The sequence below is a fragment of the Triticum aestivum genome, chromosome 1D (genome assembly GCF_018294505.1).
Source record: "Triticum aestivum cultivar Chinese Spring chromosome 1D, IWGSC CS RefSeq v2.1, whole genome shotgun sequence".
NCBI classification, from domain to species: domain Eukaryota; kingdom Viridiplantae; phylum Streptophyta; class Magnoliopsida; order Poales; family Poaceae; genus Triticum; species Triticum aestivum.
The window spans coordinates 125,534,106-125,558,275 of record NC_057796.1 but is presented as its reverse complement, the minus strand read 5'-3'; positions in this window follow the sequence as shown (position 1 = coordinate 125,558,275).

The following is a 24,170-nucleotide window of genomic DNA, read 5'->3' as shown; positions in this document are numbered from 1 at the left end:
ATCTATCCTTGCTTTTATTCCTAGCTAGGGGCGTTAAACGATAGCGCTTGTTGGGAGGCAACCCAATTTTATTTTTAGTTTTTTGCTTTTTGCTTCTGTTTAGAAATAAATCTTTGATCTAGCCTCTGGTTAGATGTGTTTTTATGTTTTAATTAGTGTTTGTGCCAAGTTAAACCTATAGGATCTTCTTGAATGATAGTTATTTGAGCTTGCAGGAAATTCCAGAAACTTTCTGTTCACAAAAATAATTGTTAAAAATTACCAGAACGTGATAAAATACTGATTCCAATTGCTGCTGATCAATAAAAAAATTATGTAGGTCGTCCTATTTTGGCTGAATTTTTGGAATTCCAGAAGTTTGCGTTATTTACAGATTACTACAGACTGTTCTGTTTTTCACAGATTCTGTTTTTCGTGTGTTGTTGGCTTATTTTGATGAATCTATGGCTAGTAAAATAGTTTATAAACCGTAGAGAAGTTGGAATACAGTAGGTTTAACATCAATATAAATAAATAATGAGTTCATTACAGTACCTTGAAGTGGTGTTTTGTTTTCTTTCGCTAACGGAGCTCACGAGATTTTCTGTTAAGTTTTGTGTTGTGAAGTTTTCAAGTTTTGGGTAAAAGATTTGATGGATTATGGAACAAGGAGTGGCAAGAGCCTAAGCTTGGGGATGCCTATGGCACCCCAAGATAATCTAAGGACACCAAAAAGCCAAAGCTTGGGGATGCCCCGGAAGGCATCCCCTCTTTCGTCTACTTCCATCGGTAACTTTACTTGGAGCTATATTTTTATTCACCACATGATATGTGTTTTGCTTGGAGCGTCTTGTATGATTTGAGTCTTTGTTTGTTAGTTTACCACAATCATCTTTGCTTTACACACCTTTTGAGAGAGACACACATGATTCGGAATTTGTTAGAATACTCTATGTGCTTCACTTATATCTTTTGAGCTATATAGTTTTTGCTCTAGTGCTTCACTTATATCTTTTAGAGCACGGTGGTGGTTTTGTTTTATAGAAACTATTATTCTCTCATGCTTCACTTAGATTATTTTGAGAGTCTTAAACAGCATGGTAATTTGCTTAAATTGGGAAATTGATCCTAATATGTTAGGTATTCAAGACTAGTAAAAAACTTTCTTATGAGTGTATTTGAATACTAAGAGAAGTTTGATGCTTGATGATTGTTTTGAGATATGGAGGTAGTGATATTAAAGTTGTGCTAGTTGAGTAGTTGTGAAATTGAGAAATACTTGTGTTGAAGTTTGCAAGTCTCGTAGCATGCACGTATGGTAAACGTTATGTAACAAATTTGAAACATGAGGTGTTCTTTGATTGTCCTCCTTATGAGTGGCGGTCGGGGACGAGCGATGGTCTTTTCCTACCAATCTATCCCCCTAGGAGCATGCGCATAATGCTTGGTTTTTGATGACCTGTAGATTTTTGCAATAAGTATGTGAGTTCTTTATGACTAATGTTGAGTCCATGGATAATACGCACTCTTACCCTTCCATCATTGCTAGCCTCTTCGGTACCGTGCATTGCCCTTTCTCACCTTGAGAGTTGGTGCAAACTTCGCCGGTGCATCCAAACCCCGTGATATGACACGCTCTTTCACACATAAACCTCCTTATATCTTCCTCAAAACAGCCACCATACCTACCTATTATGGCATTTCCATAGCCATTCCGAGATATATTGCCATGCAACTTTCCACCGTTCCGTTTATCATGACACGTTCATTATTGTCATATTGCTTTGCATGATCATGTAGTTGACATCGTATTTGTGGCAAAGCCACCGTTCATAATTTTTTCATACATGTCACTCTTGATTCATTGCTATCCCGGTATACCGCCGGAGGCATTCATATAGTCATACTTTGTTCTAGTATCGAGTTGTAATCATTGAGTTGTAAATAAATAGAAGTGTGATGATCATCATTCATAGAGCATTATCCCCAAAAAAAGGGAGAAAAAAAGAGAAAGGCCAAATAAAAAAAGGAAGGCCCCCCCCCCAAAAGGGACAATGCTACTATCCTTTTTCCACACTTGTGCTTCAAAGTAGCACCATGGTCTTCATGATAGAGAGTCTCTTATTTTGTCACTTTCATATACTAGTCGGAATTTTTCATTATAGAACTTGGCTTGTATATTCCAATGATGGGCTTCCTCAAATGCCCTAGGTCTTCGTGAGCAAGCAAGTTGGATGCACACCCACTTAGTTTCTTTTGTTGAGCTTTCATACATTTATAGCTCTAGTGCATCTGTTGCATGGCAATCCCTACTCCTTGCATTAACATCAATCGATGGGCATCTCCATAGCTCATTGATTAGCCGCGTTGATGTGAGACTTTCTCTTTTTTTGTCTTCTCCACATAACCCCCATCATTATATTCTATTCCACCCATAGTACTATATCCATGGCTCACGCTCATGTATTGCGTGAAGGTTGAAAAAGTTTGAGATTACTAAAGTATGAAACAATTGCTTGGCTTGTCATCGGGGTTGTGCATGACGAGAGCATTCTTGTGTGACGAAAATGGAGCATGACTAAACTATATGATTTATTAGGGATGAACTTTCTTTGGCCATGTTATTTTGAGAAGACATAATTGCTTAGTTAGTATGCTTGAAGTATTATTACTTTTATGTCATTATTAATCATTTATCTTGAATCTTTCGGATCTGAATATTCATACCACAATTAAGAGAATCACATTGAAATTATGCCAAGTAGCATTCCGCATCAAAAATTCTGTTTTTATCATTTACCTACTCGAGGACGAGCAGGAATTAAGCTTGGGGATGCTTGATACGTCTCCAACGCATCTATTATTTTTTATTGCTTCATGCTATATTATATTCTGTTTTGGACATTATTGGGCTTTATTATACACTCTTATATTATTTTTGTGACTAACCTATTAACCGGAGGCCCAGCCCAGAATTGTTATTTTTTGCCTATTTCAGAGTTTCGCAGAAAAAGAATATCAAACGGAGTCCAAACGGAATGAAACCTTCGGGAACGTGATTTTCGGAACGAACATGATCCAAAGGACTTGGACCCTACTTCAAGACATCAACCAGGAAGGCACGAGGTAGGGGGGCGCGTCTACCCCCCAGGGCGCGCCCTCCACCCTCGTGGGCCCCACGTTGCTCCACCGACATACTTCTTCCTCCTATATATACCCACGTACCCCCAAACTACCAGATACGGAGCCAAAAACCTAATTCCACCGCCGCAACCTTCTGTACCCATGAGATCCCATCTTGGGGCCTTTTCTGGAGCTCCGCCGGAGGGGGCATCGATCACGGAGGGCTTCTACATCAACACCATAGCCTCTCCGATGATGTGTGAGTAGTTTACCTCAGACCTTCGGGTCCATAGTTATTAGCTAGATGGCTTCTTCTCTCTTTTTGGATCTCAATACAATGTTCTCCCCCTCTCTTGTGGAGATCTATTCGATGTAATCTTCTTTTGCGGTGTGTTTGTTGGGACCGATGAATTGTGGGTTTATGATCAAGTTTATCTATGAACAATATTTGAATCTTCTCTGAATTCTTTTATGTATGATTGGTTATCTTTGCAAGTCTCTTCAAATTATCAGTTTGGTTTGGCCTACTAGATTGATCTTTCTTGCAATGGGAAAAGTGCTTAGCTTTGGGTTCAATCTTGCGGTGTCCTTTCCCAGCGATAGTAGGGGCAGCAAGGCACGTAGGTTTTATATCATTGCATGAGTTTATCCCTCTACATCATGTCATCTTGCTTAAAGCGTTACTCTGTTCTTATGAACTTAATACTCTAGATGCATGCTGGATAGCGGTCGATGTGTGGAGTAATAGTAGTAGATGCAGGCAAGAGTCGGTCTACTTGTCTCGGACGTGATGCCTATATACATGATCATACCTATATATTCTCATAACTATGCTCAATTCTGTAAATTGCTCAACAGTAATTTCTTTACCCACCGTAATACTTATGCTCTCGAGAGAAGCCACTAGTGAAACCTATGGCCCCCGGGTCTATTTTCCATCATATTTAATCTCCCGACAACAAGCTATTTCTGGCGCCATTTTTATTTTGCTTTCTTTACTTTGCATCTTTATCATAAAAATACCAAAAATATTATTTTATCATATCTATTAGATCTCACTCTCGTAAGTGACCATGAAGGGATTGACAACCCCTTTATTGCGTTGGTTGCGAGGATTAATTTGTTTGTGTAGGTGCGAGGGACTCGTGCGTGGCCTCCTACTGGATTGATACCTTGGTTCTCAAAAACTGAGGGAAATACTTACGCTGCTTTACTGCGTCACCCTTTTCTCTTCAAGGGAAAACCAACGCAGTGCTCAAGAGGTAGCAGCGCTCGGCTCGTCGACGACCTCGAGCCCGGCGGCGGCAAGCACCTCTTCATCGAACACCTCTCCCTCGACGGGCGCCCTGGAGCTGGACGCCCCCGGGAGGTGGACGAAGAGGTCGTCGGTCACCCTCAGATACCTGCCGGAGCCGGAGGCAGCAGAGGAGGAGGGCTGGTCATCGACCACCTCCTCCTCGGTGGCGGCCTTGCCGGCCTCTCCGGCAGGCTCCTTGGCAGCGTCTTCGGCACCATCCTTGGCGGACTCCTCGGCAGCGACCTTCTCGGCTGCTGCCGCGGCGTCCTTGGCAACGTCATCATTGATGGCGTCTATGTCCTCCTGGCCCGGCGATGGAGGATCTGGATATCAAGAAGAGGGTAAGGTGAAGCCAAGGCCACGATTCAAAATGAAGAGAAAGGACAGAGGCAGAAGGCCAGAAACTTACCAGCACCGGGCTGGGAAGCAGAAGCCCCCTCCCCGCCAACATTTGGCGCCGAGGTGGAGCCACCGGCGCCCAAGTTCTCCTCCTCCTCCTCCATGTGCATGGGCTCGGTGCTTGGCGCCCTTGCCGGGGACGCCCCTCGGGGCGATGTGGTTGATGGGGGCGGCGTGTTGGGAGTAGCCCTCTATGGCTCCTGCTGCCGCTGCTCTCCTCCTGCATATACGACAAGGACAGCACCAAAGTATCATACCCCTGACACATGTCGACAAGGGGTGAGTGATGAACTTACGCTGGGGGCTGCTGTCTGGGCTGCTCAACACCACTGGTGGCGCCCTTGAAGTACCAGCCGGGGGCTGGCCACCCGCCGAGGCCTTGGCCCTCTTCACCCTCTGGGCCAGCGTCTCTGCGTCCCTGCAAAAGATGAAAACAAGTCAAGACGTGCGGCACAGATTGAGAAAACAGAGATGACAGAAAAGAGCAAGATACTTACTCGTCATCCACCTCCTCCTCTGTTGCTTTCCTCTTCCTCCTTGGGCTGAGGGACCCGAAGTCAAAGGTGACCCCCACGTCGACATCTGCCGGAGGAGGGGAGGAGGGCGGAGTCTGCGCGCGCTTGGATAAGAGGAGGCAGATGCTTTCTTCTTCGCCACCGCGGCCTTGACGACCTTCTTCGCCGTCGCTGCCCTCGTCTGATGCGCGGACTCCTCCGGAGACTTGGGCCGCCGCGCGGCCTTGACGGGCCATACCAGCTCACCAGAAGTGGCCCGCCGCAGGACTCGCCCTCTCCCCGTAACCGGAGGGTCGACGGCCTCGACCTCCTCCTCCTCCGACGACGACTCGTCGGCCGCCTCCTCGACGAGAGCAGCCCCGGTGCCGGCGCTGCTGACCTCCCCAGCGGCCTCTGTCCACTGGGCGAGCTCCTTCTCCTCTGCCTCTGCTGCGGCCTTGTCCTCCATGCCACCGGTGCTGCCGGCCTCCTCGGCAAGCTTCGCCTCCATCGCCCTGGCAGCGATGTAGTCCAGCTCTGCCTGGGTGGTGTCCTGGACGAGCCGTGGCTCGGCGGTGATGTACCCCTCGTGCAAGGTGTCGAAGAACTCCTGCACTTGGATGTCCTCCGGCTCGACCCAGTTCGGGTCAAGGCCATGCGTGTTGCAGTCCGGCATCATGGCGATGATGTCAGTCCGGCGAGAGTTGTTGCTCAGCGGGACCACTCCTGCCGGCAACTTCAACAAGGGCCCCTTGGTGACCTTGCCGGCCTTCGCGGCGGCCCTCGCGACCTTGCCGGTCCGCTCGACCTCGCCATCGCGGTTCACGTTGAGCTGGAAGAGCCGCTGGCAGAAGTGGGTGTTCCCCATCACTGTGAAGTTGTGGTCAAGGCCGGCACGGAGCCTCATGATGTTGGCGGCATTTGTGAAGAGCCAGGCCGACCTCCCCTTGTTATGCAGCGGAGTGATCCGGCGGCGGATGAAATCCGCCCCGACCATCTCGAGGGTGAGCCCGGCCTCGGTGAGGCGGAGAATCCTGGTGGTGGCAACCGTGAGCTTCGCGTCGTCAGCATCGACGTCGCTCCAATCGCTTCTGCGCACCGGCGGCACCTCGCGGACCCGACAAAAGTTCGGCGGGTCCTTCTCCTCAATCCAGCACCACCAACCCCGCCATTCTTCCCACCTCTCCTTCATGGCGCCCTCCGGGTACGCCCCCTTGGACCTTGGGATCCAGGTGACGCAACCGGAAATGGCGCCCCCGGTTGGATCCGAGGGGAGAAGTAGTGGCGGAAGAGCGCTGTGTTGGGATGCACCCGACAAAGCCCTCACAGAGGTGCGTGAAAAGAGCCATGCACGCCACGGCATTTGGAGTAAAATCCAAAAGGTGGAAGCCGTAGGTGTGCATGACGTCGATGAAGAAATCGGAGAAAGGGGGAAAGAGCCCGCAGGAGAAGTAGTAGACAAAGAAAGGGTACCGATTTGGGGCGGCCTCGGCGCAATTGGCGGGGATGACGCGCGTGGCCGGATGCCCCGTCGTCTCTCCCCCCGTCTTCACCCCCCATAAGGGTTTGAAGGCCTCCCGGAGCTCGAACACGTCGACCGTCGAGGGGAAGAAGGCGAGCTGCGCCGCCGCGCCGCCAGTGCACTCTCCGGCGGCTCCGTCGCTCCGACATCCTTGGGCCACTCCCTTGCCCTTGGTGGATTAGGGCGCCATGGTGGCTGGGGGGCAAGGGACAGAAGACGGAGGAGACGCAGCGGCGGCAAGCAAAGGCGAAAGCTTAGGGAGGAAGGAAAAGGGGGCGGCGGCTCTGAGATTGAAGAAGGCACAGGGGGTAAAGTGAGCAGCGCGCCCGCGGTTATTCCTTTTTACGGGGAAGGCGCGGGCCGCCTCCTTTCCCATTAACTACGACATGACGCATGCGTGCAGGAACCGCCCCACGCATGCCGCCCACGTCACACACGCCTACCCCCACGTTGCGCGTTCAACACGGGTCATGGGGAAGCGCAGCGGACGAAGAGTTACTGCGGTGAAAATCCGCCCCGCCTGCCCGCGCACCGTTCTGGGCCTGGCCCAACAACGTGTCGCGCTTATGTGTGGCCCAGGCCCGGGGGCTCCTGTCGGTGTACAAAAGTAGGGGCACAACTTTGTACCCCTTTACTTGTGCACGGGCAGTCGGAGCCGCGCGCCATGGCCACACTAAGCAGGGCAGAGGAGGGGAGCTGGAGAGAAGCTGAAGCCCAGGACAACGCCAAGGCCAAGAACACAAAGAAGCAGAGGGACGAAGCAGGTTCCCCCGGCAAGACCCTTGCCGGGGCAGCCTCAGCGGCCCCGGCAAGACCCTTGCCGGGGCAGCTCGCCCACACCAGCGGAGCGTGCCACCCTTGAGCCCACGGTTTCCGACACCGTCGACCACGTTGGGACAGGGCTCGGGAGGCACCTCCATGGTGGCATGCAGATCTTTGTGAAGACAAGGAATATTCAAGATCAGATGAGGATTTGAAGACAACGACCCTCGGCGGCATCCTTGCCGAGGAAAGCCACAAGACCCCCGGCAAGATCCTTGCCGGGGACGACTGCGCGCCACGGCAAAACCCTTGCCTGGCCCCCGGCAAGGCCCTTGCCGAGGGCATCAGCGGGGCCGCTGCCAGGCCCACACCAGCCAAGTTTCCACTGCCATTAGCATGCAGCTGCCAGCCCGACCAGCTGGGCAGGCACTTGCGTGGCAACATGCAGCTTCCAGGCCAGATCAGCAAGCGCCTGCGTGGCGGCATGCAGATCTTCGTGAAGACCCTACCACCGCGCCACCTCAGCGCCTGCCTGCCTACATGGTGCCGCATGCATCGCTGGCCAGGGCGCGTGTCGAAGCGAAGAGGAGCGGTGACGGATGGGATGGGCCTCGCTCCCGTCCCCGATAAAGCTAAGGGACACCTAAGCTACGCATTAAATGCGTCTTGTCCTGTAACACGAGCGATAAGCTCATAGCGCTGTAGGCCTTTCCACCTCCTGTGTGCCACTGTGGCAGCCCCATCCGACTATAAAAGGAGGCCCCTGGCATACTGGAGAGGGATTCGGCTCTTTTGAACTACACAGCCACCATAGCTAGTTCGAGAGCTCAAGAACTCTCTCAAATACACACCAAAGCAGGACTAGGGTATTACGCATCCTCGCGGCCTGAACCTGGGTAAACGATCCTTGTGTTGACTGCTAATCCTGCTCTTCTCACAACCCTGCGCCCCGGCAACCGTAGTAGGGACTCTTGTGATCCCATAGGTGTCGTTTCCCACCGACAAACGGGGCCAAAAATGCCCCTCAAGCCGGCTCACGCTTAGCCGGGTTGCTCGATCCGGCCCAAGCCCCTCAACCCGGCCGAATTCCTCAACCCGGCCCCGATGGCCGGCGCACCAAGACTTCTCCAACAAGCCAACTCCCCTTTGGCGTGTTCCCCAACCCGGCCGCAGGTCAGCTCCCGTCCCATCAGGGCCATACGATGGGACGTGTCTTCATTCAGAGATGAGCAAGGCAACAGTGCCCTGATACGTCTCCAACGTATCTATAATTTTTGATTGCTCCATGCTATATTATCTTCTGTTTTGGACATTATTGGGCTTTATTATACACTTCTATATTATTTTTGGGACTAACCTATTAATCGGAGGCCCAGCCCAGAATTGCTGTCTTTTGCCTATTTCAGAGTTTCGCAGAAAAAGAATATCAAACGGAGTCCAAACGGAATGAAACCTTCGGGAACGTGATTTTTAGAACGAACATGATCCAGAGGACTTGGACCCTACGTAAAGAAAGCTACCAGGAAGCCACGAGGTAGGGGGGCGTGCCTACCCCCCTAGGCGCGCCCTCCACCCTCGTGGGCCCCATGTTGCTCCACCGGCGTACTCCTTCCTCCTATATATACCTACGTACCCCCAAACGATCAGATACGGAGCCAAAAACCTAATTCCACCGCCGCAACCTTCTGTACCCGTGAGATCCCATCTTGGGGCCTGTTCCGGAGCTCCGCCGGAGGGGGCATCGATCACGGAGGGCTTCTACATCAACACCATAGCCTCTCCGATGAAGTGTGAGTAGTTTACCTCAGACCTTTGGGTCCATAGTTATTAGCTAGATGGCTTCCTCTCTCTTTTTGGATCTTAATACAATGTTCTCCCCCTCTCTTCTAGAGATCTATTCGATGTAATCTTCTTTTGCGGTGTGTTTGTTGAGACCGATGAATTGTGGGTTTATGATCAAGTTTACCTATGAACAATATTTGAATCTTCTGAATTCTTTTATGTATGATTGGTTATCTTTGCAAGTCTCTTTGAATTATCAGTTTGGTTTGGCCTACTAGATTGATCTTTCTTGCAATGGGAGAAGTGCTTAGCTTTGGGTTCAATCTTGCGGTGTCCTTTCCCAGTGACAGTAGGGGCAGCAAGGCACGTATTGTATTGTTGCCATCGAGGATAACAAGATGGGGTTTATATCATATTGCATGAGTTTATCCCTCTACATCATGTCATCTTGCTTAAAGCGTTACTCTGTTCTTATGAACCTATTACTCTAGATGCATGCTGGATAGCGGTCGATGTGTGGAGTAATAGTAGTAGATGCAGGTAGGAGTCGGTCTACTTGTTTCGGACGTGATGCCTATATACATGATCATGCCTAGATATTCTCATAACTATGCTCAATTCTGTCAATTGCTCAACATTAATATGTTCACCCACCGTAAAATACTTATGCTCTCGAGAGAAGCCACTAGTGAAACCTATGGCCCTCGGGTCTATTTTCCATCATATTAATCTTCCAACACTTAGCTATTTCCGTTGCCTTTTATTTTATTTTGCATCTTTATCACAAAAATACCAAAAATATTATCTTATCATATCTATCAGATCTCACTCTCGTAAGTGACCGTGTAGGGACTGACAACCCCTTATCGCGTTGGTTGCGAGGATTTATTTGTTTGTGTAGGTGCGAGGGACTCGTGTGTAGCCTCCTACTGGATTGATACCTTGGTTCTCAAAAACTGAGGGAAATACTTACGCTACTTTGCTGCATCACCCTTTCCTCTTCAAGGGAAAACCAATGCAGTGCTCAGGAGGTAGCAAGAAGGATTTTTGGCACCGTTGCCGGGGAGGCTTACGCAAGGTCAAGTCAAGGTTTGAACTCCCGGCAACGAGCCATTTCTGGCACCGTTGCCGGGGAGGTCTACGCAAAAGTCAACATACCAAGTACCCATCACAAACCCTTATCTCCCGCTTTACATTATTTGCCATTTGCCTCTTGTTTTCCTCTCCCCCACTTCACCCTTGCCATTTTATTTGCCCTTTATCCGTTCGTCTTTTCGTTTGCCTTGATGTCTTACTTGGCTCGTTTGCTCGTTTGGTTGAAATAGTTGAGTATTTATTCCTAAACAGAGAAGCTAAGATCTATGGATCCTCATCCGCTTGCCAATCTTTTTGAGAGATCCAATTATGATGAACCAATTCCTAGTGATTTGGGTGCACTAGATTATCTTTATAAGGTTTTGCTTGAAATCCGTGAATCTGAAAATTGTGATGAAGTGCTTTATGAAGTGATTCACGATAGATCTTTGAATAAAAAGCATGATTGCAATGATGCTACTATAAATTCTCTTGATGTCAATTGTGCTAATAATATGCAAAACCCTAAGCTTGGGGATGCTAGTTTTTCTATGTCTACTACTTGTTGCAATGATCATGATTGGGGTGATTCTTCTTTTGATCTTGAAAATTTATTTAAGCCCCATGATGAATATGAGATTAATAATAGTGTTTGCAATAATATTGAAAGTGGGTTTGGAAGAGTGTCAACTTTAGATCCCACATATTTGGAGAACGTTCAATCTTATGAAATTTTTGATAAAAGTGGGTTTGGAGAGGTCATGACTTTAGTTAATGTTAGTCCCACTATCTTGGAAGAGTGTCAACTTTGCATGCATGTGGATCGTGTTGAGAATATGTTTTGTGATAGCTATATTGTTGAATTTGCTTATGATCCTACATGTAATTATTATGAGAGAGGAAAATATGGTTGTAGAAATTTTCATGTTACTAAATTACCTCTCTTTATGTTGAGATTGCTATTGTTTGTTTCCGCTTTATGCTAGTTTTTGCTTGCCTTGATAATTTGTTTGCCTATAAGATGCCTATGCATAGGAAGTATGTTAGACTTAGATGTGTTTGTCACGTGTTTTATGATGCTCTCTTTGTGCTTCAATTCTTGTCTTTCTTGTGAGCATCATTGAAATCTCAATGCCTAGCTAAAAAGGCTTTAAGGAAAAGCGCTTGTTGGGAGACAACCCAATATTTATCCTTGCTGTTTAGCAATAAATCTTTGTTCTAGCCTCTGGTTAGATGTGTTTTTATGTTTTAATTAGTGTTTGTGCCAAGTTAAACCTATAGGATCTTCTTGGATGATAGTTATTTGATCTTGCAGAAAATTCCAGAAACTTTCTGTTCACAAAAATAATTGTTAAAAATCACCCGAACGTGATAAAATATTGATTCCAATTGCTGCTGATCAATAAACAAATTGTCTAGGTCGTCCTATTTTGGATGATTTTCGGAGTTCCAGAAGTTTGTGTTAGTTACAGATTACTACAGACTATTCTGTTTTTGACAGATTCTGTTTTTCGTGTGTTGTTTGCTTATTTTGATGAATCTATGGCTAGTAAAAGAGTTTATAAACCATAGAGAAGTTGGAATACATTAGGTTTAACACTAATATAAATAAATAATTAGTTCATTACAGTACCTTGAAGTGGTCTTTTGTTTTCTTTCGCTAACGGAGCTCACGAGATTTTCTGTTGAGTTTTGTGTTGTGAAGTTTTCAAGTTTTGGGTGAAAGATTTGATGGATTATGGAACAAGGAGTGGCAAGAGCCTAAGATTGGGGATGCCCATGGCACCCCCAAGATAATATAAGGACGCCTAAAAGCCAAAGCTCGGGGATGCCCCGGAAGGCATCCCCTCTTCCGTCTACTTCCATCGGTAACTTTACTTGGAGCTATATTTTTATTCACCACATGATATGTGTTTTGCTTGGAGCGTCTTGTATGATTTGAGTCTTTTCTTTTTAGTTTATCACAATCATCTTTTCTGTACACACCTTTTGAGAGAGACACACATGATTCAGAAATCATTAGAATACTCTATGTGCTTCACTCATATCTTTTGAGTTATATAATTTTTGCTCTAGTACTTCACTTATATCTTTTAGAGCACGGTGGTGGATTTGTTTTATAGAAACTATTGATATCTCATGCTTCACTTAGATTATTTTTAGAATCTTAAATAGCATGGTAATTTGCTTAAATAGTCCTAATATGCTAGGTATTCAAGATTAGTAAAAACTTTCTTATGAGTGTGTTGAATACTAAGAGAAGTTTGATGCTTGATGATTGTTTTGAGACATGGAGGTAGTGTATCAAAGTTGTGCTAGTTGAGTAGTTGTGAATTTGATAAATACTTGTGTTGAAGTTTGCAAGTCCCGTAGCATGCACGTATGGTAAACGTTATGTAACAAATTTGAAACATGAGGTGTTCTTTGATTGTCCTCCTTATGAGTGGCGGTCGGGGACGAGCGATGGTCTTTTCCTACCAATCTATCCCCCTAGGAGCATGCGCGTAGTGCTTGGTTTTTGATGACTTGTAGATTTTTGCAATAAGTATGTGAGTTCTTTATGACTAATGTTGAGTCCATGGATTATACGCACTCTCACCTTTCCATCATTGCTAGCCTCTTCGGTACTGTGCATTGCCCTTTCTCACATTGGGAGTTGGTGCAAACTTCGCCAGTGCATCCAAACCCCGTGATATGATACGCTCTTTCACACATAAACCTCCTTATATCTTCCTCAAAACAGCCACCATACCTACCTATTATGGCATTTCCATAGCCATTCCGAGATATATTGCCATGCAACTTTCCATCGTTCCGTTTATCATGACACGTTCATCATTGTCATATTGCTTTGCATGATCATGTAGTTGACATAGTATTTGTGGCAAAGCCACCGTTCATAATTCTTTCATACATGGCACTCTTGGTTCATTGCCTATCCCGTTACACCGCCGGAAGCATTCATATAGAGTCATACTTTGTTCTAGTATCGAGTTGTAATCATTGAGTTGTAAATAAATAGAAGTGTGATGATCATCATTTTCTAGAGCATTGTCCCAAGTGAGTAATAAAAAAAAGAGAGAAAGGCCATAAAAAAAGAGAAGGCCAAAAAAATGAGAGAAAAAGAGAGAAGGGACAATGTTACTATCCTTTTACCACACTTGTGCTTCAAAGTAGCACCATAATCTTCATGATAGAGAATCTCTTGTTTTGTCACTTTCATATACTAGTGGAAATTTTTCATTATAGAACTTGGCTTGTATATTCCAACAATGGGCCTCCTCAAGTGCCCTAGGTCTTCTTGAGCAAGAAAGTTGGATGCACACCCACTTAGTTTCTTTTGTTGAGCTTTCATATATTTATAGCTCTAGTGCATCCGTTGCATGTCAATCCCTACTCCTTGCATTAACATCAATCGATGGGCATCTCCATAGCTCATTGATTAGCCTCGTTGATATGAGACTTTCTCCTTTTTTGTCTTCTCCACATAACCCCCATCATCATATTCTATTCCACCCATAGTGCTATATCCATGGCTCACGCTCATGTATTGCGTGAAGGTTCAAAAAGTTTGAGATTACTAAAGTATGAAACAATTGCTTGGCTTGTCATCGGGGTTGTGCATGATGAGAGCATTCTTGTGTGACGAAAATGGAGCATGACTAAACTATATGATTTTGTAGGGATGAACTTTCTTTGGCCATGTTATTTTGAGAGGACAAAATTGCTTAGTTAGTATGCTTGAAGTATTATTATTTTTATGTCAATATTGAACTTTTATCTTGAATCTTTCGGACCTGAATATTCATACCACAATTAAGAAGAATTACATTGAAATTATGCCAAGTAGCATTCCACATCAAAAATTCTGTTTTTATCATTTACCTACTCGAGGACGAGAAGGAATTAAGCTTGGGGATGCTTGATATGTCTCCAACGTATCTATAATTTTTGATTGCTCCATGCTATATTATCTCCTTTTTTGGACATTATTGGGCTTTATTATACACTTCTATATTATTTTTGGGACTAACCTATTAACCGAAGGCCCAGCCCAGAATTGTTGTTTTTTGCCTATTTCAGAGTTTCGCAGAAAAAGAATATCAAGCGGAGTCCAAACGGAATGAAACCTTCGGGAACGTGATTTTCGGAACAAACATGATCCAGAGGACTTGGACCCTACGTCAAGAAAGCTACCAGGAAGCCACGGGGTAGGGGGCGCGCCTACCCCCTGGGCGCGCCCTCCACCCTCGTGGGCCCCACGTTGCTCGACCGACGTACTCCTTCCTCCTATATATACCTACGTACCCCCAAACGATCAGATACAGAGCCAAAAACCTAATTCCACTGCCGCAACCTTCTATACCCGTGAGATCCCATCTTGGGGCCTGTTCCGGAGCTCCGCCGGAGGGGGCATCGATCACGGAGGGCTTCTACATCAACACCATAGCCTCTCCGATGAAGTGTGAGTAGTTTACCTCAGACCTTCGGGTCCATAGTTATTAGCTAGATGGCTTCCTCTCTCTTTTTGGATCTCAACACAATGTTCTCCCCCTCTCTTCTGGAGATCTATTCGATGTAATCTTCTTTTGCGGTGTGTTTGTTCTGACCGATGAATTGTGGGTTTATGATCAAGTTTATCTATGAACAATATTTGAATCTTGTGAATTCTTTTATGTATGATTGGTTATCTTTGCAAGTCTCTTCGAATTATCAGTTTGGTTTGGCCTACTAGATTGATCTTTCTTGCAATGGGAGAAGTGCTTAGCTTTGGGTTCAATCTTGCGGTGTCCTTTCCCAGTGACAGTAGGGACAGCAAGGCACGTATTGTATTGTTGCCATCGATCATAACAAGATGGGGTTTATATCATATTGCATGAGTGTATCCCTCTACATCATGTCATCTTGCTTAAAGCGCTACTCTGTTCTTATGAACTTAATACTCTAGATGCATGCTGGATAGCGGTCGATGTGTGGAGTAATAGTTGTAGATGCAGGCAGGAGTCGGTCTACTTGTTTCGGACGTGATGCCTATATACATGATCATGCCTAGATATTCTCATAACTATGCTCAATTCTGTCAATTGCTCAACAGTAATTTGTTCACCCACCGTAAAATACTTATGCTCTCGAGAGAAGCCACTAGTGAAACCTATGGCCCCCGGGTCTATTTTCCATCATATTAATCTTCCAACACTTAGCTATTTCCGTTGCCTTTTATTTTATTTTGCATCTTCATCACAAAAATACCAAAAATATTATCTTATCATATCTATCAGATCTCACTCTCGTAAGTGACTGTGTAAGGATTGACAACCCCTTATCGCGTTGGTTGCAAGGATTTATTTGTTTGTGTAGGTGCGAGGGACTCGTGTGTAGCCTCCTACTGGATTGATACCTTGGTTCTCAAAAACTGAGGAAAATACTTAGGCTACTTTGCTGCATCACCCTTTCCTCTTCAAGGGAAAACCAACGCAGTGCTCAAGAGGTAGCATGCCCCTCCCATGCCTTTGGTCAGCTGGGGCGTGGCAACAGTGCCTCACCTACTCGCTGACCAGGGTTGGCGTGGCTACAGTGCACCCGTCGTCACTGCTGACGCCAGCAAGCGGCGACCTGACGGAGCGCCACTGTAGCGGACTCAACCCGGCCACTCCCTGACGATCGATAAGACGACAAACAGTGCCCCTACACCCGGCGGGTCCCACGCCCGGAGAACCCGGCGAGCCCTGACACCCGGCGGGTCCCAGCACTGGTTTCCCGGACGATGACAACCTGGCCCCATGGTCTTGTAACATTACCATTGTACCCCTGGGGGGTTGCCCTATAACCCCCCCAGGAGCCCTCATGCATACAGGCGAGCACAGAGAGACTGATCAGTAGAACACACTCACACGCACACCCAACGAGAGGGAGCAGCCTAAGCCTTGTCCCACTTCCTTTCTTCCTCCATACAGCTCTAGGAGCAACTCTATACTGTTACATATAAACCACACTCGGCAGGACTAGGGGTGTTATCTCTCCGGAGAGCCCCAAACCTGGGTATGTCTTGCGTCCCACGCTCGCTCATGCCGACCTCGCATCTAGAACCCACCAGTGCCCTCGAGCCTCCTCATCTCTTTAGCCATCCCTTGGCATCTGCCCTGCGCCCACCACGACAGTTGGCGCCCACCATGCGGCAGCTCAAGGTCCTGGCCGGAAGCATGTTCTAGACGGGGCTCCCCTCCGACTCCGACGAGCCCGTCACGCTGGCGGACGATGTCATCAACGCGCTCGCCGCTTCCTTCGCCGCGTTGCGCATCTCCGACGCGCCCGCAACCGACGGGTACCCCAGCGAGGTACTTGACTTCTCCGACTCCCCCCTCTCCCTCAGCGGTAGCGCTCCCTCCGGAGGAATGGACCTCTGCGTGGAGGTTTTCACCACCGACACCGGCGCCTCTTCCTCGTCCAGCACGGCGAGGAAGGCCGCCGAAGCCAGGGCTGCAGCGGATCGGGCCGGCTCACCCAACCCGCTGTGTGCCATGATGCAGAGCCTTTGCGTCCCCATCGCCACCGACGTTGATGCCTCCAACATCGCTGAGGCCCGGACTCGGCTCAAGGAGGACCGCCAGCACCTGCTGGACCTGACCGAGATGCTCGTCGCCACGCAGCAACGCCTGGACTCCACTCAGTTGGAGCACAACGCCGTCTATGGCTTCACGCCTCCCGCGGCCGAGCCAAGCCGGGTCGCCGACGTGCGAGCCCGGGGAGGCGCCTTCGGCGCCATCACGCCCGTATATGAGACTCCCGTGAAGAACATGCGTGCCGCCCAGGCGGCCGCGGTCGGCCTGGATCAGCTCGCGGGCGAGGAGCTGAAGGATCGCCTCAAGCAGGTGAACGACCTCCTCGACGCGACCAATGTGCAGCAGGACTGCCTCAACCAACTTGCCAAGCCGGTGGGATCCGGCTCCGCCCGCGCCGACAGACCCGGCGACCACCAAAACACGGCGTCTTCAGCCACCCGGCGAGGCGCACAACGGCCACACCCGGACCCGGCGCAACCCCGCCCCGACGACTGCCCGCGGCTCTGGCGACGAGCCGGCCTTGGAGGACCGACGCCAGCTCGACCCTCCACTCCAACCCGACCGACGTCCGGCTTCGGTCGACCCGGCCCCCCGCGGCGCGGTCGCCAGCCGGCTAGCCCCGCGCGCCATCGACGACACCGACGCCGGCCACTGCCTCAACCGACTCGCCCTTTCCCAGGAGCTAGAGGAAAGCGGCCCCATTGGGCCGGCATGGTTCGGTCCGCGCATCCGGTACGAGCCCTTTACCAAAGGGTTCGCGCTTCCCCGTGACACCCCCAAGTACAACGGCACCGTGAAGCCGGAGGACTGGCCCACCGACTACACCACCGCCATCGGCATCGCCGGCGGCAACCACCGTCTCGCCGTACGCTACGCGCCGCTCATGCTCCAGGGGTTGACCCGCACGTGGTTGAACAGCCTGCCGATGGGCATCATCAACACGTGGGTCGTCTTCGAGCAAGCCTTCGTACGCAACTTCACCGGGACCTACCGGTGACCCGGCCGTCCCAGCCAGCTCACCATGTGCGTGCAAGGGCCGGCGGATGTCGGTGTCAAAACCGGCAGATCTCGGGCAGGGGTCTCAAACTGTGCGTCTAAGGATCGAGGGTAACAGGAGGCAGGGGACACGATGTTTACCCAGGTTCGGGCCCTCTCGATGGAGGTAATACCCTACTTCCTGCTTGGTTGACTTTGATAAGCATAGGGGTTACAAGAGTTGATCTACCTCGAGATCATAATGGCTAAACCCTAGATGTCTAGCCTGTATGGTTGTGATCGCCTCTACGGACTAAACCCTCCGGTTTATATAAACACTGGAGGGGCCTAGGGTTATACAGAGTCGGTTTACAGAGAAAGGAATCTTCATATCCGAACGCCAAGCTTGCCATCCACGCAAAGGAGAGTCACATCCGGACACGGGGGAAAGTCTTCTATCTTGTATCTTCGCGGCCCATGTCACATAGCCCGGACGCCCGAGGACCCCCTAATCCAAGACTCCCTTAGTAGCCCCTGAACCAGGCTTCAATGACGATGTGTCCGACGCGAAGATTGTCTTCGGCATTGCATGGCGGGTTCCTCCTCCGAACACTCTAAAGTAGTTGATCAACAAAAACTATGTCCGAATATGTTTAACAGTTACAACCCTACTGCCACAAGGGCATGATACTTAATCAAAAAACACGATATGCCTTCACTGATAATTTTTGCTAACGAGACGTTATGTCTGGCCCCTTTATTATTTCGAATCATTTTTCAATCTCCCGTTTCACATTTCGAGACGCATCCTCCGGTGACACGTCTTGTCAAAACAGGGATCGTGTCCTCTTAGCACGGGATTCTCATCAATACGGGCTTGGGTAATCCAACCGTGCCATCCGCATGACCCCTTGGGAATAGGCGAGTTTTAAGGCTCATGGGGGGACGCTCTATATTCACTGCCTTTATAAGGAGATAAGAATCCACCTTTTCACCCCACGCCTTCTTCTTCCTCAGCCCATCTGCCCTCGACTCCAGCGTCCAAGCTTCGATCCCTTCCGTCCCCAGAAAACACTCCAGCCATGTCCGGATCTGGAACGCAGGGCAAGTGGATGGCCTCCTGCGTCACGGAGGATAACATCAAGGAGCTTCGGGAGGCGGGGTACTTAGCCAAGGAAATCGCCCACTGGCTTCCGGCCAAGAAGCAGATCGTCCCTACTCTGGAGCCCCATGAGAGGGTAGTATTCATTCCTCATTTCCTTTGCGGACTAGGGTTTCCCCTCCATCCTTTTGTCCGCGGCCTTATGTTTTACTACGGGCTAGACTTCCATGATCTAGCCCCGAATTCCTTTCTCAACATTTCGGCGTTCATCGTCATGTGTGAGGCATTCCTCCGCATCCCTCCCCACTTTGGCCTATGGCTCAAGGTCTTCAATGTGAATCCAAAAGTGGTGGATGGCCAACATGCGGAGTGCGACGGCGCCATGGTGAGTAAGTTCCCCAACGTCACTTGGCCCATAGGCACCTTCGTGGAGACCATGAAGGGGTGGCAGCAGGAGTGGTTCTATGTCACAGAACCCCGTGACTCCACATGGGCCGCTCCTCCCGAGTTCAAGTCCGGGCCTCCACTGCGGCTGACATCCTGGATCAACAAGGGCCTGGACTGGGCATCATCCGACGAGGTGACAACGCTGCAGAATCGCATCAAGAGTATGGTAGACAAGAATACCAGTCTTGCCAGCGTGATCCAGGTAATGCTCTTTCGCCGGATTCTCCCCAACCAAGGCCGGACTCAACACATGTGGGAGTTCGACCCGGCCGGCCCCTGCAGCATTTCTTCATCACGAAGCACGAAGATATGTGGAAGCTATTGTTCAAGTCCCAAAAGTCGTGGCCGGAAACGACCGAAGACCTCAGCCTCGACTGTACTCACGCAGCGTCCCCCGTAAGTTTTCATGATAACTTTACTATTGGTAAATCCAAGGGGCACACTAAGCTTTCCATTCTTCCCACAGGGCTGGACGAAGAAGGCGGAGCGGATTCAATGTCCAGCTTCACTACCCGAAGACCCAGCCATCCATCTGTTAACGAGGATGCTGGTCCCGGCGCCATATCAGGCGCCGAAAAAAAAGGCCAAGAAGAAGGGCAAGGAGGCCAAAAGTGGCCTCCGCCGTAAGGGTGCTTCAGACGTAGTGTCCGAAGACACCGAGACTCACTCCTCCCCTGACGAAGATGAAGAGGAGGAGGAAGAGAGTAATTCTCCCCTTAAGGGGGGAAAGAAGAAAAGAGGGGCTTCCACAGATCTAGAGGCGGAGGCGTGCAAGAAAGGGAGAATCTCCCTCACGGAAGACTCCGAATCGGACGCCGATGAGTGGTGCCCCAGGCCGAAGCCCCTGGCCGGCTCGTAAGTACCTCGAAGGCACTTGTACTTATATATCTTTCCACCTTGTGATTGTAATATACTGAATTACGTGCTGGGGTCTGGCTCGCGTCCTCCCCCAGCAATCCTCATCTTCGGGGAATTCGCTGGATCCGAACGTGATGGATAGTGGGTCGCCTCCGCCGACCTCCTCCCTAATACGTCTCCAACGTATCTATAATTTTTGATTGCTCCATGCTATATTATCTACTGTTTTGGACATTATTGGGCTTTATTATTCACTTTTATATTATTTTTGGGACTAACCTATTAACCGGAGGCCCATCCCAGAATTGATGTTTTTTGCCTATTTCAGAGTTTCGCAGAAAAGGAATATCAAACGGAGTCCAAACAGAATGAAACCTTCGGGAACGTGATTTTTAGGAAGATTATGATCCAGGAGACTTGGACCCTACGTCAAGAAACAAAGGAGGAGGCCACGAGGTAGGGGGCGCGCCCACCCCCCAGGGCATGCCCTCCACCCTCGTGGGCCCCCTGTTGCTCCATCGACGTACTCCTTCCTCCTATATATACCTACATACCCCCAAACAATCAGATACGGAGCCAAAAACCTAATTCCACCGCCGCAACCTTCTGTACCCACGAGATCCCATCTTGGGGCCTGTTCCGGAGCTCCGCCGGAGAGGGCATCCATCACGGAGGGCTTCTACATCAACACCATAGCCTCTCTGATGAAGTGTGAGTAGCTTACTTCAGACCTTCGGTTCCATAGTTAGTAGCTAGATGGCTTCTTCTCTCTTTTTGGATCTCAATACAATGTTCTCCCCCTCTCTCATGGAGATCTATTCGATGTAATCTTCTTTTTGCGGTGTGTTTGTTGAGACCGATGAATTGTGGGTTTATGATCAAGATTATCTATGAACAATATTTGAATCTTCTCTGAATTCTTTTATGTGTGATTGGTTATCTTTGCAAGTCTCTTTGAATTATCAGTTTGGTTTGGCCTACTAGATTGATCTTTCTTGCAATGGGAGAAGTGCTTAGCTTTGGGTTCAATCTTGCGGTGTCCTTTCCCAGTGACAGTAGGGGCAGCAAGGCACGTATTGTATTGTTGCCATCGAGGATAACAAGATGTTTTTTTATCATATTGCATGAATTTATCCCTCTACATCATGTCATCTTGCTTAAGGCGTTACTCTGTTTTCATGAACTTAATACTCTAGATGCATGCTGGATAGCGGTCGATGAGTGGAGTAGTAGTAGTAGATGCAGGCAGGAGTTGGTCTACTTATCTCGGACGTGATGCCTATATACATGATCATACCTAGATATTCTCATAACTATGCTCAATTCTGTCAATTGCTCAACAGTAATTCGTTCACCCACGTAAAATACTTATGCTCTTGAGAGAAGCCACTAGTGAAATCTATGGCCCCCGGGTCTATCTTCATCATATTAATCTTCCAATACTTATTTATTTCCTTTGCTTTTTTACTTTGCTTCTATTTTACTTTGCATCTTTATCACAAAAATACCAAAAATATTATCCTATCATATCTATCAAATCTCACTCTCATAAGTGACCATGAAGGGATTGACAACCCCTTATCGCGTTGGTTGCGAGGATTTATTTGTTTTGTGTAGGTGCGAGGGACTCGCGCGTAGCCTCCTACTGGATTGATACCTTGGTTCTCAAAAACTGAGGGAAATACTTACGCTACTTTGCTGCATCACCCTTTCCTCTTCAAGGGAAAACCAACACAGTGCTCAAGAGGTAGCATGCCCCTCCCATGCCTCTGGTCAGCCGGGTCAGGGAGAGGTGCGGGAAGACATCGAGGTGGCGCCAGAGGGCGATACCTCTGCTGCCGGAAACATGGGGCACCGACCCCCATGGAGACTGGCGATGGGGGCCATGCCCAATTTGGCCCCCAGCCAGACATTATTTCGAAGACCGATACGGCTCCGAAATCAGATGATCAGCCTCCTTCGAAAGAAGGGGGTGCGCCAATCCCACCGACGACCTCTGTCAATCCGGAGGCGCCGGATACTTTGGTGGAAGCGCTTCAGAGTGCCACCATTGTGGAAGAACATCGTACCCTTATGGGTACGGTGGTTGAAAGGGTTTGGTCCGCTAAAAGCGGATTGAACGAGGCCTACACTAGCCTTCTGAGAGGCTTTGAGGTATGTAGTATAATGCCTTTTAGCTTATACAAGAAAAATATCTGTGTATAGATAGTAGCCCCTGAGACTCTGTTTGGTGTTCACAAAGAAAGGCCGAACAAAGGATCTAATGACTCGTACAGGAGATTAACATACATATCTATTTGAATCAAACAGGTTGTGATGCAGGCGTAAGCTTCCCATGCCGCTGAAGCGTCTGAGCTGAGGCGGAAGTTAGCAGAAAAGCAAGGTATATGATACCGAAAAACGCGTCTGAAATAATATAAGCTATAATTTGTCATCTGAATGAGTGTTATAACTTTGCTCATAGCGGACGTGTCTGAGGTCAAGGCCCTCAAGAGCGTGTTGGCCGAGGCCAAGAAAGAGGCGGAGGGGGAACGAGCCGCCCACCTAAAACATGAGTCAAGGGTGGAGGAAGTCCAACAAGAGCTCAAGGATGCTATAAGCAAATGTGAGTCCTTAGAGCGCAAAATTTTGGATCAAAAATCCGAACTTGCTAAGGCCCTCCAAAGTGCACAGGAGGCTCGGACCGAAGCCCAAGATGCCTGCCGGGAGATCAAAGAGGCGAAGCAGATTGCGGCTGGTAAGGCCTTTAATATGCAGAGCAAATTTGTGAGAAGGAAATACATCTTACTGACCCAGATTTGGAGTTCTCCAGGAGCGTTTGCGGACCTGCCCTAGAGTGTTGCCGATGCTGCAGAGTTCTTCCGAGCCGAAGAGGGGATCTCGACGGAGAAACTGTTCTGGTCGCAGTAACTTGCGCCTGAGCATCCCGTGCCCCTCAGTGACCAGCTAAAGCAGTTGACCGAACTGCATAGGGTGGCCGGATTGGCCATGAGGGATTTTATAATCTGTCTGTGGCCTGCCAAACCCATAACCAGCAGCTACTTTGGGCTCGTGAAGCAGCTGGTCAGTGCCTGCCCCCGGCTTGATGCCGTGAAGCGGTCGGTCTGCATCAAAGGTGTAACACCCCGCATGTAACTTGCCATATTTGTAACTCCGACTCTTGCCATTTCCGGCTATGTGATATGTTTTTCCCTCCGTTGTCGGGTTTTGTCTTTCGTTTTGTATTTTTTCATGTCATGCATTTTCATATCATGTCATCATGTGCATTGCATTTGCATACGTGTTCGTCTCATGCATCCGAGCATTTTCCCCGTTGTCCGTTTTGCAATCCGGCGCTCCTATCTCCTCCGGTGCATCCCTCTTGTTTTCTTTCGTGTGCGTGTGTCAAACTTTCTCGGAATGGACCGAGGCTTATCATGTGGCCCTAATATACCACCCGGTGACTACCGGTCAAGTTTCGTTCCATTCGGAGGTCGTTTGGTACTCCAACGGTTAACCGGGCATCCGCAATGTCCATTTGAGTGTCCAGCAAAACCCCCCTCTAAAACCAGCCCAAAACCCACCAAACTCTCTTCCATGCTCTAGGTCGTTCGATCACGATCGTGTGGGCGAAAACCGCACCTCATTTAGAGCCTCCTAGCTCCCTCTACCTATAAATATGTGGGCATCCCGAAAAACGAAATCGCAGACGAAACCCTAGCTTCTCCACCGCGCACCGCCGGACGAAATCGTCTGCCGACGGACACGTCCGCCCGCCTGCGCCGCCGGCACGTGTCACCGCCGCCGCGCGCCGCCG